General features: G+C 38.6%; 1 protein-coding gene across 2 annotated transcripts in view; it reads right to left on the reverse strand.

Annotated features, from left to right (window-relative positions):
- LOC137326330 (spectrin beta chain, non-erythrocytic 1-like) overlaps window positions 1–13,000 on the reverse strand; it is a 269,969-nt gene that overhangs the window by 215,597 nt on the left and 41,372 nt on the right. The window contains exon 1 of one of the 2 annotated variants that reach the window (XM_067991314.1): window positions 1,765–1,852. The exons of the other annotated variant lie outside the window; for it this stretch is intronic. The gene's annotated coding sequence lies outside the window, so the exon portion shown is untranslated. Of the gene's footprint in view, window positions 1–1,764; window positions 1,853–13,000 lie in introns of those variants that run through there. 2 annotated transcript variants of the gene reach the window in all.

Consider the following 13,000-nt stretch of genomic DNA (forward strand, 5'->3'; position numbering starts at 1 on the left):
TCTACTATACATGAAGACACAAGACAATGGAGGTCGAAATCTTTCAATAATGACCATGTGGAAGCATCTTTGAGAAAAACCTTACCATATCATACTATTTTCTTACTACAATGAATGCTTACCTACATTTAAAATGAAGACAAAATTTAAACAAAACATAATTTCATCAAACTAAACCAGTGTCCTTAGATCATAATGATATCTCCATATATCTCTCAGTGAACCACACTACAGGTAACAAAGATAAACTACCTCCCTCCTTTATGTTGGACAGTGTAATAAACAAAGTGAACAAGCATTTTTGTCACCATTTCATCAACAGCTGGGTATTGGTGAGGTGCTGCTACACCCTGGTCACAACATACAGATTACCGTCATTTCTATCGTCTCATTTCTAACTTTGTTAGTGCCATCAGATTACTTGGACACTATCTAACATTTCACAAAATTTCATTCATAAGTCTCACGTTACACCTGTTGATGCCAATTAGAGTATTTCAAGAGCAAATCTTTTCAGATCGCACAAAACAAAATACAAGAAAATAGAGTCAAAATAGTTAAATTAGGCAGAAGAAACATTTACCAGCTTGTGGCTAACTAATATTCAACCTTGTGGCTGTGTCAAACATCAAGTAATTTGATGGTAAATTGATCGGAGTCATGAAATCAGTTAGTCTCTTCTCAGCAACTAACCACTTACATCTAATTAAATATTTCAAGGCTACACACACAAACAGTGGAATCCACTTGCAGTAATCATGTCAGAAGAAGGATCTAATCTTGTTTGCCAAAGCCCATTTAGATTAAACCTGTATGTTTTCCTGTCAGTTGTTCTGATCAGTCAGTTTATAATTAAGTATTTAATTCTGAGTAGAAGCGTTGTCCACAAAACGACTAATTCTATTACAATAACAAAATTTTGGTACAATTTAACATTTTAAAACATTATAATGAATGTCAAACTCAGTAATTAAATGTGCACAATACTGCAGCACCAAAAATCTACAGGCCATGATTCCAGTGGTTATGCTGGGATCACACCCACCATTGCCTTCCAATTTGGAAATTTGGAGTCTATACCTTTAAGATGCTAGCCCTTCAATTAAGTTGCACACAAAGTTTGCTTAAATGCTTTACAGAAAGTCAGTGCTGGCTGTGATGATGCCATGTGCTGCAGTTAACTTCACTCCAACTATCCAAAACTTGAACAGAAGGTTGGACATGAAAATGCTGATTATTTTAAAACCCGTACGTTCCCCATGTGGCCCTGGGCACAACATGTGGGCGTATCAATATACTATGCTATGTAGGGGAAAACATGGCTACGTGCTTAGCCAGGCTATCTGACAGAGGTCACAAGCAGAAGTAAAATGCTCCCGTTGAGGTCAAAAAGAACACACATCGTTGTTACAAAACTGGCAATAGCAAAGGGCTGATTAGTATGCTTGCCTACCCTCTCAGTCAAGAAATCTTTTGTGATATGGCAGAAACTAAAAAGGTTGCAGAGAAAGTAACTTTAACAAAAATGAAGAAATACACTTTTTAAGTCTCAAATCTATATTTACCCAAATCAAAATTGCTGGAGCTATTGCTTTTAAATTCTTCTCAGTCACATTGTTTAACATTACAGTATCTTGCTTCACTATGTGCAGTATTTATAAGCACATTCAGAAGTAGAGTTAAACAATTTACTTGACATAAGCAAGCAATAAAAAAGCGCATACATTCTAATTATTAAAGCAGCAATTTGTTCTAAATACATACATTGAACAGCTGAAAATTGTAAAAAGTGCCTTTCTAATGTTTCTGGTGGCTGTACAATCCTCTGGCCCACGTCCTTGTGTGTGTGTGTGGTTGCTGAAATGACCCACAAAGTAACATTCACATTAATATCATGGGGTGGGGGTTGGGTGTTGGCTGGGAGCAATCAGTCGGCCATTGCCTCAAACAGCTGCTGTTAAATGTTACGAGGGCTGGCATGAATTAGTGTAGTTATTATCAGTCAGCAAAGAAGCTCTAATTTCTGTAAGAAACTTAAGCAGTAAATGCAATACTGAGACCAATTCAATCCCACAACTGTCAGGGATTGAAACACAACTCATTGCCACTACAAAAATACGCCTAAGCAAACTGTTTCACATTGACTGATCTAAAGTTTGCACTACATTGCTAATAAATGTACACATTTCAAGACAAATTTTCTTTGAATTTCATCATATTTGTGAAAATGAAATATTTAATAAACATCATTAATGGGTCAACAATTAGATCTTCCATTCAAATGCATGAGTACTCCACAAATGGCTGCAAGAATTCCTGAGTTCTTTTAATCTTTAGTATAAATGGAAATTGGAATGTATTAGGAACATAGGAATCGTTGATGAAAGAAACCAAGGCCCATTTAGTCCGCCTCCTACCTTCCCAGGAGTCGCATGATACAATGATAATGAAGTTGTTGACTAATTATAGCGATCAATCTCTATCAATTATTCTACAACAGACCCAGACATGAGGCGAGGAAAACCTCAGTGGTGGAGAGCTTTGGGAACCATATATCCAAAGTCACCCTTTCCTCCCAAGCCTGCTACACTTAATATCTGTATTGTTTTGGTATTCATGGCCTCACACAAACTGTCTCAATAATGTATACAGAAGCATCAATGGTATTGAAGCTATAGCATGAAGTAATCAGACCCTTCACACAGTTTGCACTAACAATGCCACACCTCTTTCATAACTACTGGCCCACTTTGCCCAGCCACACCATTCATTTCACATAGCAGGTACCCAATAATCCATCCGACCTTGTACAGTGCCCTATTTCATTCGCAGAGAAGTTACAAAAATACATAAGATATGAAATGTAGATTTTTTTTTAAAAGCACAATGCTATAACCATATTACTTGAACTGCCATGTTTACAGCCTGATTTATCGCTCTATATTTGTTGTCAGAGATTTGCATTTTTAAATAACTGGCAAGAAACCAAAATTATAACTCTTGTGCAATTGGTATACTTTCATCAAGAAAGCTTTACTTATGACTTTTACCTCCTGTTACAAGCTTCAGGTCTGCTTTAGATATTCTCTTGGGTACAGTGGTGCTGATCATTCCCATAAGCAGTTTGAGCGTGTTACATTCCTAAGTGTACCCATATTGCCCAATATCTAATTATACATTAGCAGAACCTGGGCGTTTAACAATAGACTCCCTTGTGATCTGAACTGGGTATCATGATATTCACATGTGCCCTCATAAGTGCTTCTTTAATCTTTCAAAGGTGGTCGGAAACACTTGGTAGACAAGCTCAGATACGAATCATTAAGCTGCTTTATTTCAGATCACAAGTGAACTTACTGAGTAACAGTCAAAGCAAATTCCACTTTCTTAACTCAATCTCCCTGCTCTCCTTGAAAAATGGGAAAATTAATAAACCATGGGGTAGATTTTCAAGTTGCCACCTGGACGTAAAACTGGTGTTGCGGATAGGCCATCCATTATAGAAAACATACGATTTTCATTTCTACTGAATCACAATCGAAATGAAAATCGGACAGTTTCTATAACAGGCCGCCGATTCACAATGCCAGTCCAATGCCTAAGCGGCAAGTTCAAAACCTATCCCTATGTGTCCTGTCCCTTTCATGGGCTGATTTACTTGTTTTTGGCATACCTTTCTTTTTAGAGAATTTCTAACTGCAAAAACTGACCTCTTGTCTTTCAGCTTCCTGATTCCAGGCCTGCACCTCACAGGGGTAGAACTTCATCTTGAGCAGGAGAACTGAATATCAAGCGGGGCGTATAACAGGCAGCTGATGCTTTCACACCCATTTAGCTTTCCCGCCCGTTTAGCTTTCCTGCCCAGGATGAGTTTCTACCCCACAGTCTCTTGTTAAAAACCTGATTGCCCATGTGTCCCTTTTCTCTATGTTCTCAGCCAAGGGAGGGCTGTGATGCTGACTTCCTCCCTCATCTGTGATTTGCCAATAGGCTGGTCAATAAAACCAGCTACCTCTCCTCTCCTCTTGGGGCACAGGTTTAAAAGAACATCTGCTATTTTGCAAATGAAAGGGAAGCATCCTGTCTAATGGAACTGGGATGATACAATTGGCCCTCATTGTATCAGCTGCGACATTCCTCAAATCACATCGTTTGGCTCTAATACATATCTGCAATGCTTGCAGCTGTTTTTAAGCCTGTATGAATTCACTTTGTTTTAAAACACACTTCAACATAACTCAATCCCAAAATCCTTTCTGTGAAGAAACAAAAAAAATCAAAAAATCTGTAACGTACCTCCCAGGAAAACCCTGTTCATCTTGAATCTCACCCATTATATATTATTTCATCATCAATTTCCCTGTAGTCTGTTGTCACCTTGTATAGTTTGTATTGCTGATCACCACATCTCCGTGTCCCAGCAACTGCCTTTGTGACTTGTTATTTCACCTGCTGTAAAAATGCAAACTTCATTTTTTTTAATCAAAAGCAATGTCTGCAACAAAATAGCACTGTGCAGCTTTTAAATGGAACAAGTGTGAGGGGATTGTTCCGGTTGAACAATCAAAGCAGTAAGCAGGCACCTAAGCTAATAACATAGTTTTTGTCTTTTTCTGATTCAGACTGGCTCATCTTTCAGGTACACACATGGGAAAGAAACACTGGGCACTAGCTGTGCAGCATGGCACAACTCCAAGTACATCCTTCTTTTATTCTATGTCCTCCAATGTCTGAGAACGAATCCATTTTTGTCTTATGTTAAAAAACACACAAGATATTTTGCTTTGAAATTTCAATTTCAAGATATCTTGTCATAATTATGTTATACAAAGATACAATAATCCTGTATGATTTAATAACAATCTAGAAAAATAGTTTATAAAATAGGCCCATTATATCCCATTGTTTTGCAATCAGTATAAATACAGGGGTGACTTTCTATACTTTAAAAGCTTCAATTGACTATAAAGCCTGGAAATTACACTATGTGATATCATATGAACACTTACTGCATTTGTGTCAAATAAATGGAGGCAATAACCTTTTATGGTAAATGGCTTAATGTCACCATTAGAAAGCAGAAAAAGCAATTTGACTCCCACATGTTAAGAATTCAAACAAAAATATCCCACAGCATAATTTCCAGGCTTATTGCTCAAACAACTTTCCATTCTGACCTCTAATTCATTGTTGTCCAATGCATTAGTCACTAGCCACATGTGGCTAATTGGGAATCCAGATGTGACTAATTGCATTTTTTGATTACGACAACAACATCAACAACTTGCATTTATATAGCACTTTTAACGTAGCAAAACGTCCCAAAGCACTTCACAGAAGCATTATCAGAAAAAATTTGACTACATGCCACATAAGGAGATATGACAGGTGACCAAAAGCTTAGTCAAAGAGGTAGGTTTTGAGGAGTTTCTTAAAGGAGAAGAGGTGGAGATGCGGAGAGTTTCAGGGAGGGAAATCCAGAGGCTATCAACTCCTAATTATAAATAAATAAAAAATGAGTAACAGATGCTCATTGAGCATGTGATCTCAATACTCATTCACACAGCATATGTATGTTGCTTTAGCCTTTTTGTGCATTTGTTGTAATATGGTATAGCAAAAAGCAGAGTGTTCAAGTGTTTTTTGACCACCATGAATGCTTTACTTCCTTGGTTATTGAATTGTTGCAGATGTTTGTTAAGTAAATTTACCTGTGAAGTACACTTACTTGTATTGTATGAGTGTATGTAAGGTGTTTTGTACTAAAATTAGTAAATGTGGCTAAAATGGTGTCGCCGTTAGTCATCATTGGAGAGCAGTGATCTAGTTATATCAACTCATAAGCAAAACTTTCTTTCTCGTCCATTTTCTCCACCAATTTTTCTCCTCTCCTTTGCTCTCTTGAAGGTGTTCACTGCTTGCTGCAATGGTTTCCATCACACCATATCAGACATAGACTGTCCTCACCAATGTCCACACACCACACACACTTCCATTGGGGGTCACTGGGAAGTTTACAGGAGCAGCAACCCTGGCCTTTCTTCTCTTCGCTAATTGATGGATGGCTGTGGCCAATTTTAGCATCTCTGCTACTGTGTTACTTGAGATCAGCTAACAATGAAGACTGGGGATTGAAATTAGGGCTAGGCAGATCCTAGGTTTAATATCAAATTTTTGCTGAGCTAGCTGATCTCAATTTGAGCACAAGTATGAACTTCGATTAATATGAACACAGACAATCAACACGAGCTTTTGCTTTGTTGTGGACACCTGAGGATTGGCTAGCCAAATGTGTTATGGACTCTCACATCACTCTGGTGGAACGTCTTCTTGCAGCATGACATAATTAAGGTACTTGAAGACTATTTCCTACAACCATACAACTGTTGCAAAAAAAAACTAACCTTGCAAAAAAAAACTAACCTACTACCTGTACTATACTATTATTCTGCATTTTCTCACAAAGAACTACAATATGTTATTGGTTACAATATTGACACAGATCAAATAGTAAGGGTCAAGGGATTCAGTGCACCCACAACAATAAGTACTTTAAAAGAATCAATGTAGTTGAGACAAAGTGCCATAGTGAGTTTGAATCCAGTTCAAACTGATACGATGAAATCTTCTTTCTCCAGTAGCTGAAAGGGTCCAATGTGAAATGAACTTGAACAGTCTCAGCACAGAAGATTTGGTTCCACTTACAAAGCTACCATAACGCAATGCAAACTGGCACTAAATTATCAGTTTCACCAATGGAGCCAGTAAAAACAGATGGCATGGGAAACAGAAAATGTCATGTTTATGCGTTTAAGGTATCTTGTTGGGGCAAATTTGAAGGAGCTCACATAATACATTTCCTACGAACCCGTGACTTATGATTCCACAGAACCATTGCCAGAACTGCTTCCCTCTCTCACCAACCCTCAAAACAATTTGAATGAGAGAGAATTCATTTTTTTAAAGTACTGACAACCAAAGTGCATTCATAAGAACGTAAGAAACAGGAGCAGGAGTAGGCCATACGACCCCTCGAGCCTGCTCTGCCATTCAATATGATCATGATTGATCTTCGACCTCAACTCCACTTTCCCGCCTTATCTCTTGATTCCCTTCGTGTCCAAAAATTATCGATCTTATTCTTGAATATAGTCAACGACTCAGCATCCACAGCGCTCTGGGGTAGAGAATTCCAAAGATTCATAACTCTCTGAGTGAAGAAATTTCTCCTCATCTCGGTCCTAAATGGCTAACCCCTTATCTTGAGACTATGACCCCAAGTTCTAGACTCTCCAGACAGGGGAAGCAGCCTCTCAGCATCTACCCTGTCAAGCCCTCTAAGAATTTTATACGTTTCAATGACATTACCACTCATTCTTCTAAACTCCAGAGAATATAGGCCCATTCTACTCAATCTCTCCTCATAGGACAACCCTCTCATCCCAGTAATCAATCCAATGAACCTTTGTTGCACCTCCTCTAAGGCAAGTATATCCTTCCTTAGGTAAGGAGACCAAAACTGTACACAGTACTCTAGGTGTGGTCTATCCACAGCCCTAGATAATTGCAGCAAGACCTTCTTACTCTAATATTCCAACCCCCTTGCAATAAAGGCTGACATACCATTTGGCTTCCTAATTGTTTGCTGTACCTGCATGTTAACGTTCTGTGATTCGTACAATAACACACAAATCCCTCTGACTACCAACATTTCTTAGTCTCTCACCTTTAAAAAGTATTCTGCTTTCCTATTCTTCCTACCAAAGGGAATAATTTCACATTATACTCCATCTGCCACCTTCTCACTCACTTTACTTAACCTGTCTATATCCCTTTGCAGCCTCTTTGTGTCCTCCTCACAGCTTACTTTCCCACCTAGCTTTGTATCGTCAGCAACTTGGATACAATACACTCAGTCCCCTCATCTAAGTCATTGATATACATTTCAAACAGGTCCAAGCACTGATCCTTGCAGTATCCCACCAGTTACAGCCTGCTAACCTGAAAATGACCCATTTATTCCTACTCTGTTTTCTGTCCATTAACCATAGAATCATAGAAATTTATGGCACAGAAGGAGGCCATTCGACCTATCATGTCCGTGCCAGCCCAAAAAGAGCTATCCAGCCTCATCCCACTTTCCAGCTCTTAGTACGTAGCCTTGTAGGTTACGGCACTTCAAGTGCATATCCAAGTACTTTTTAAATGCGATGAGGGTTTCTGCCTCCACCACCCTTTCAGGCAGTGAGTTCCAGACCCCCACCAACCCTCTGGGTGAAAAAAATTCTCCTCAACTCCCCTCTAATCCTTCTACCAATTATTTTAAATCTATGCCCCCTGGTTATTGACCTCTCTGCTAAGGGAAATAGGTCCTTCCTATCCACTCTTTCTTGGCCCCTCATAATTTTAAACACCTCAATTAAACCTCCCCTCAGTCTCGTCTGTTCCAAAGAAAGCAACCCAAGCCTATTCAATCTTACCTCATAGCTAAAATTCTCCAGTCCTGGCAACATTCTTGTAAACCTCCTCTGTACCCTCTCCAGTGCTATCATATCTTTCCTGTAATGTGGTGACCAGAACTGTACGCAGTACTCTAGCTGTGGCCTAACTAGTGTTTTATACAGTTCTAGCATAACCTCCCTGCTCTTATATTCCACGCTTCAGCTTATCTACCTGTTCTGCTACCTTCAGGGATCTGCGGACATGCATTCCAAGGTCCCTCTGAACCTCTATACTACTCAGTATCCTACCATTTATTGTGTATTCCCTTGCCTGTTTGCCCTCCCCATCACTTCACACTTCTCTGGATTGAATTCCATTTGCCACTTCTCTGCCCACCTGACCAGTCCATTGATATATTCCTGCATTTTATAGCTTTCTTCCTCACTATCAACCACACGGCCAATTTTGTATCAACTGCAAACTTCTTAATCATGTCCCCTACATTTAAGTCTAAATCACCGATATATACCACAAAAGCAAAGGACCAAGTACTGAGCCCTGCGGAACCCCACTGGAAACAGCCTTCCAGTCACAAAAACACTTGTCAACCATTACCCTTTGCTTCCTGCCACTGAGCCAATTTTGGATCCAACTTGCCACTTTCCCTTGGATCCCATGGGCTTTTACTTTTCTGACCAGTCTGCGATGTGGGACCTTGTCAAAAACCTTGCTAAAATCCATGTAGCACTACGCTCATCGACCTTCCTTGTTGCCTCCTCAAAAAATTCAATCAAGTTCGTCAGGCACGACCTTCCCTTAACAAATCCATGCTGGCTGTGCTTGGTTAATCCGTACCTTTCTCAACAACGATTAATACTGTCCCTCAGAATTTTTTCCAATAAATTGCCCACCATCGAGGTTAGGCTGACTTGTCTGTAATTACTCGGTCTATCCCTTTCTCCCTGTTTAAACAATGGTACGACGTTAGCAGTCCTCCAGTTCTCTGGCACCACGCCTGTAGCCTGAGAGGATTGGAAAATGATGGTCAGAGTCTCCCTTGCTTCTCTTAACAGCCTGGGATACATTTCATCCGGGCCTGCCGATATATCTACTTTCAACGAAGCTAATCCCCCTAATATTTCTTCTCTCACTATGTTTATCCCATCCAATATTTCACACTCCTCCTCCTTAACTACAATGTCTGCATCGTCCCCCTCTTTTTTGTGAAGACAGAAGCAAAGTATTCATTAAGAATCATACCCACATCTTCCGCCTCCACACACAAGTTACCTTTTTGGTCTCTAATAGGCCCTACTCTTTCCTTAGTTATCCTCTTGCTCTTTATGTATTTATAAAACATCTTTGGGTTTTCCTTGATTTTACTTGCCAATATTTTTTCATGCCTTCTCTTTGCTTTCCTAATTTCCTTTTTAATTTCACCCCTGCACTTTCTATACTCCTCTAGGCTTTCTGCAGTATTAAGCTCTCGGTGTCTGACATCAGCGTCCCTTTTTTGCCTTATTCTACTCTGCAATCAATCCTCAATCCATGCTAATAAATTATCCCCAATCCCACAAGCTCTTGTGTGGCACTTTATCGAATGCCTTTTGAAAATCCAAATATACTGCATCCACTGGTTCCCCCTTATCTACCCTGCTAATTACACCCTCAAAAAACTCTAACAGATTTGTCAAACACGATTTCCCTTTCATAAAAGTGTGTTTACTCTGCCAAATCATATTATGATTTTCTAAGTGTCCTGTTCCTAGGTCCTTAATAATAATTTGGTTTATGTTATTTGTTTTACAAATAAAATCTTGTTTTTGATTGTTTAAATTGATTCCCCTGTTTTTAATAACTGATTTCAGACCACTTCATGTTATACCAACATAGCTCTCATTTGGCTGCCTGTGTGTATAAAAGAGTACATCAGTGTGTAAACACTATACCACACCACTTTCAGAATACCATTTTGATGTTCCTTTCATATGTTTGTCTTGAAAACAAATTTCTTTTTAAACTGATATTCTGCCACATTTTATCTGCCATGTTTTGAAAATACTATTTACAAATCACATTAAGGACACTTGGGACAGAGTATCATGGCTGCACCAACGTTCTCTCCAGTTAGGGGCAGAAGTTCCCCATCATGAATTACAGATGAGATGAAACTCTGCCTCATATGGTGGATTCCTGAAAACTGGCCAATGCATTGTATTAATATTTCTGATCAAGCAATGCTGTTTTCCTTCAGGTCCTGTATGACAATCTGCTTTATTAAATGCACCACACCACCTCTACCACAGAATGCTAAGAAAAGTCAAAAAGTTATTTTTTTTTAAATGAGTATATACTTTTATAAGAAAACATAACTCACAGATAGACATGCACTTATCCATAAATTATAGCCTGTTTGTATAACCTTGGCTCATTCATCGAGTTGTTCATTATTCTACTCTACTGGGCTGGAGGCTCAGCAGGTGAAAGCTAAAAGGAGAGAGATAGAGCTGAAGATTATTGGTGATCAGCTCTTTGAATTGTCAAGAAAGGATTTTTACTCCAAAATAAGAAGGATTAAGATAATTTTCTAGATTGTTTTTTAAAAATGTATGAATTAATATGTTCTGTTTTATTTATATAACCAACATGAGCATGTACAGATCATGCCCAGAGATACTAAAATCCTGAAAAATACATGTACTGATAGTTAATCTCACTTGTAAGGATAAAGTTGAGATTCAACTTCAGTGCTTCTGTTGATATTTAGAAACCATGAATGCTTTGCTCATGGTTTATGAGATCATCAGTACTCGGTAATTGAATTTCAGTCTTGTACTTCACAGCCAGTCATTATTCTATATTTATACCACACATGTGGCCAAATAAACACTGAATAATTTCCAGCTTACAAGAGCTTCTTCTCACCTGCCTCTAGCCGTTCCTTGGCTCCCATATTGGAATTTGTCAGAATTGGGGAGGCAGTACCCAGAAGCTCCAGAACTTTGTTCCGCAGAGGAGTAGGATGTTGCACTGATTCCCTGCCATCAGTCAGAGATAAGTTGATCAATGTTGCCTGGGAGAAGCCAGGCACTTTGCTGGAATGAAGACAAACTGAAGGATGAGTCACCATATGCTGCTCTCACATACACTTATGGCCTGGTCTAAAAGGGTCATTAGAGAAGGCCCTTCTTCTCAGATCAAGGAAGTTGCATGATTTCAAGGAGGTGACTTGAGGGGAAAATATGGGAGGAAAACAAACTTTAAAAAAAACAAGATAAAACAAAATGCTGCTTCGTACAGCCACAAATGAGATTTTTTTTTGCAGTTGACCGCAGAGCTTGAAAACTTTTGTATGCTTGACAGATTAGTATTTCTGTTGATATGTTAAACTGTATATTCTGTGGATATAATCATTAACTTCCATACCAGCATTTACATCTCAGGACAAAAGGTAAAACTTTTCAGATTAGTTGAATTTAAATTCAGAAATGCTATCTCATGTACATAGCTAAAGGTTATCAGTATCTCCATGAACAATTGATTCTATGTTACATTTGGGAGCTACAGTAAATGAAATTCTTTCGCCTGCTGACATGATTTTTAAGATGGCAACCAAAGACCTCTGAAGAGGAGTGAAAATCATGTGGAGGGCAGAAAGATCCTGCACCACTAACTAGGCCCCATTAAAGTATTTAGAAATAAATACATTTAGAAAAAGATTTTGGGTATAAATAGAATATTCAGTATGGAACTCTTAAGTACTTAATAACTCATAAGCAATTTAGCCATGAGCAAGTCATTCAGTCTTTCTCATTTGTATAATAAATTACACATTCTACAGTTGCTCATTATATTACTTATGATGAATCACTCACACAATTTTATATTTGGGAAAATGGTTGACCATATAATTAATTTTACCAAGAAGCAACAACTCCAGTTTTTTTTTGCCTGAACATACAGACCTATTCAAAAATGAATCAACCTTTCCATATGTAGTGATGATCTCTCACAATCAAGCCCCAATATTTTTCTGTGTGGTGAACATACAAAAAGATAGCTTCATAAATAAAGGATAGTGTGAAGATAATGGCAAGAAACACAGCATGGCTGTGTCAACCAATTGTTTCTTTGTACTTGAATAGTCTATTGATTACAGAAGTGAGCAATTAATAGAATTCAGAGAAGCTTATTAACATCAATTCTCATTTCACATGGATAAATTGTGCTCAAGGTGATGGATCTTCAAATGCTTACGATAAATTAGAATGAAGCAAAGTTGGTGCTAGTTTGAAAGGCCAATTTGTTCAGGAATGGCTAAACTGTAACTTTTAAACACACTGGAAGGGTGTACCCCGGACTAACTGCACTGCCCCCATCCCATGTTCACCTCGGACTTGAACCATGTTAAATTTCTGCACAATTAGGCAGTTAATGAACCCTCCTGTATAAGCTGTGTTGAGAATATGCACCAGTACTATATCAGTGTGAAAACTAGGATCCCCAGTTTATACCTGAGCCATTAATTGCTACATGTTGCCAGTTTTCCTGTTTTAAT

Source organism: Heptranchias perlo, chromosome 10 (assembly GCF_035084215.1).
Source record: "Heptranchias perlo isolate sHepPer1 chromosome 10, sHepPer1.hap1, whole genome shotgun sequence".
Classification (NCBI taxonomy): domain Eukaryota; kingdom Metazoa; phylum Chordata; class Chondrichthyes; order Hexanchiformes; family Hexanchidae; genus Heptranchias; species Heptranchias perlo.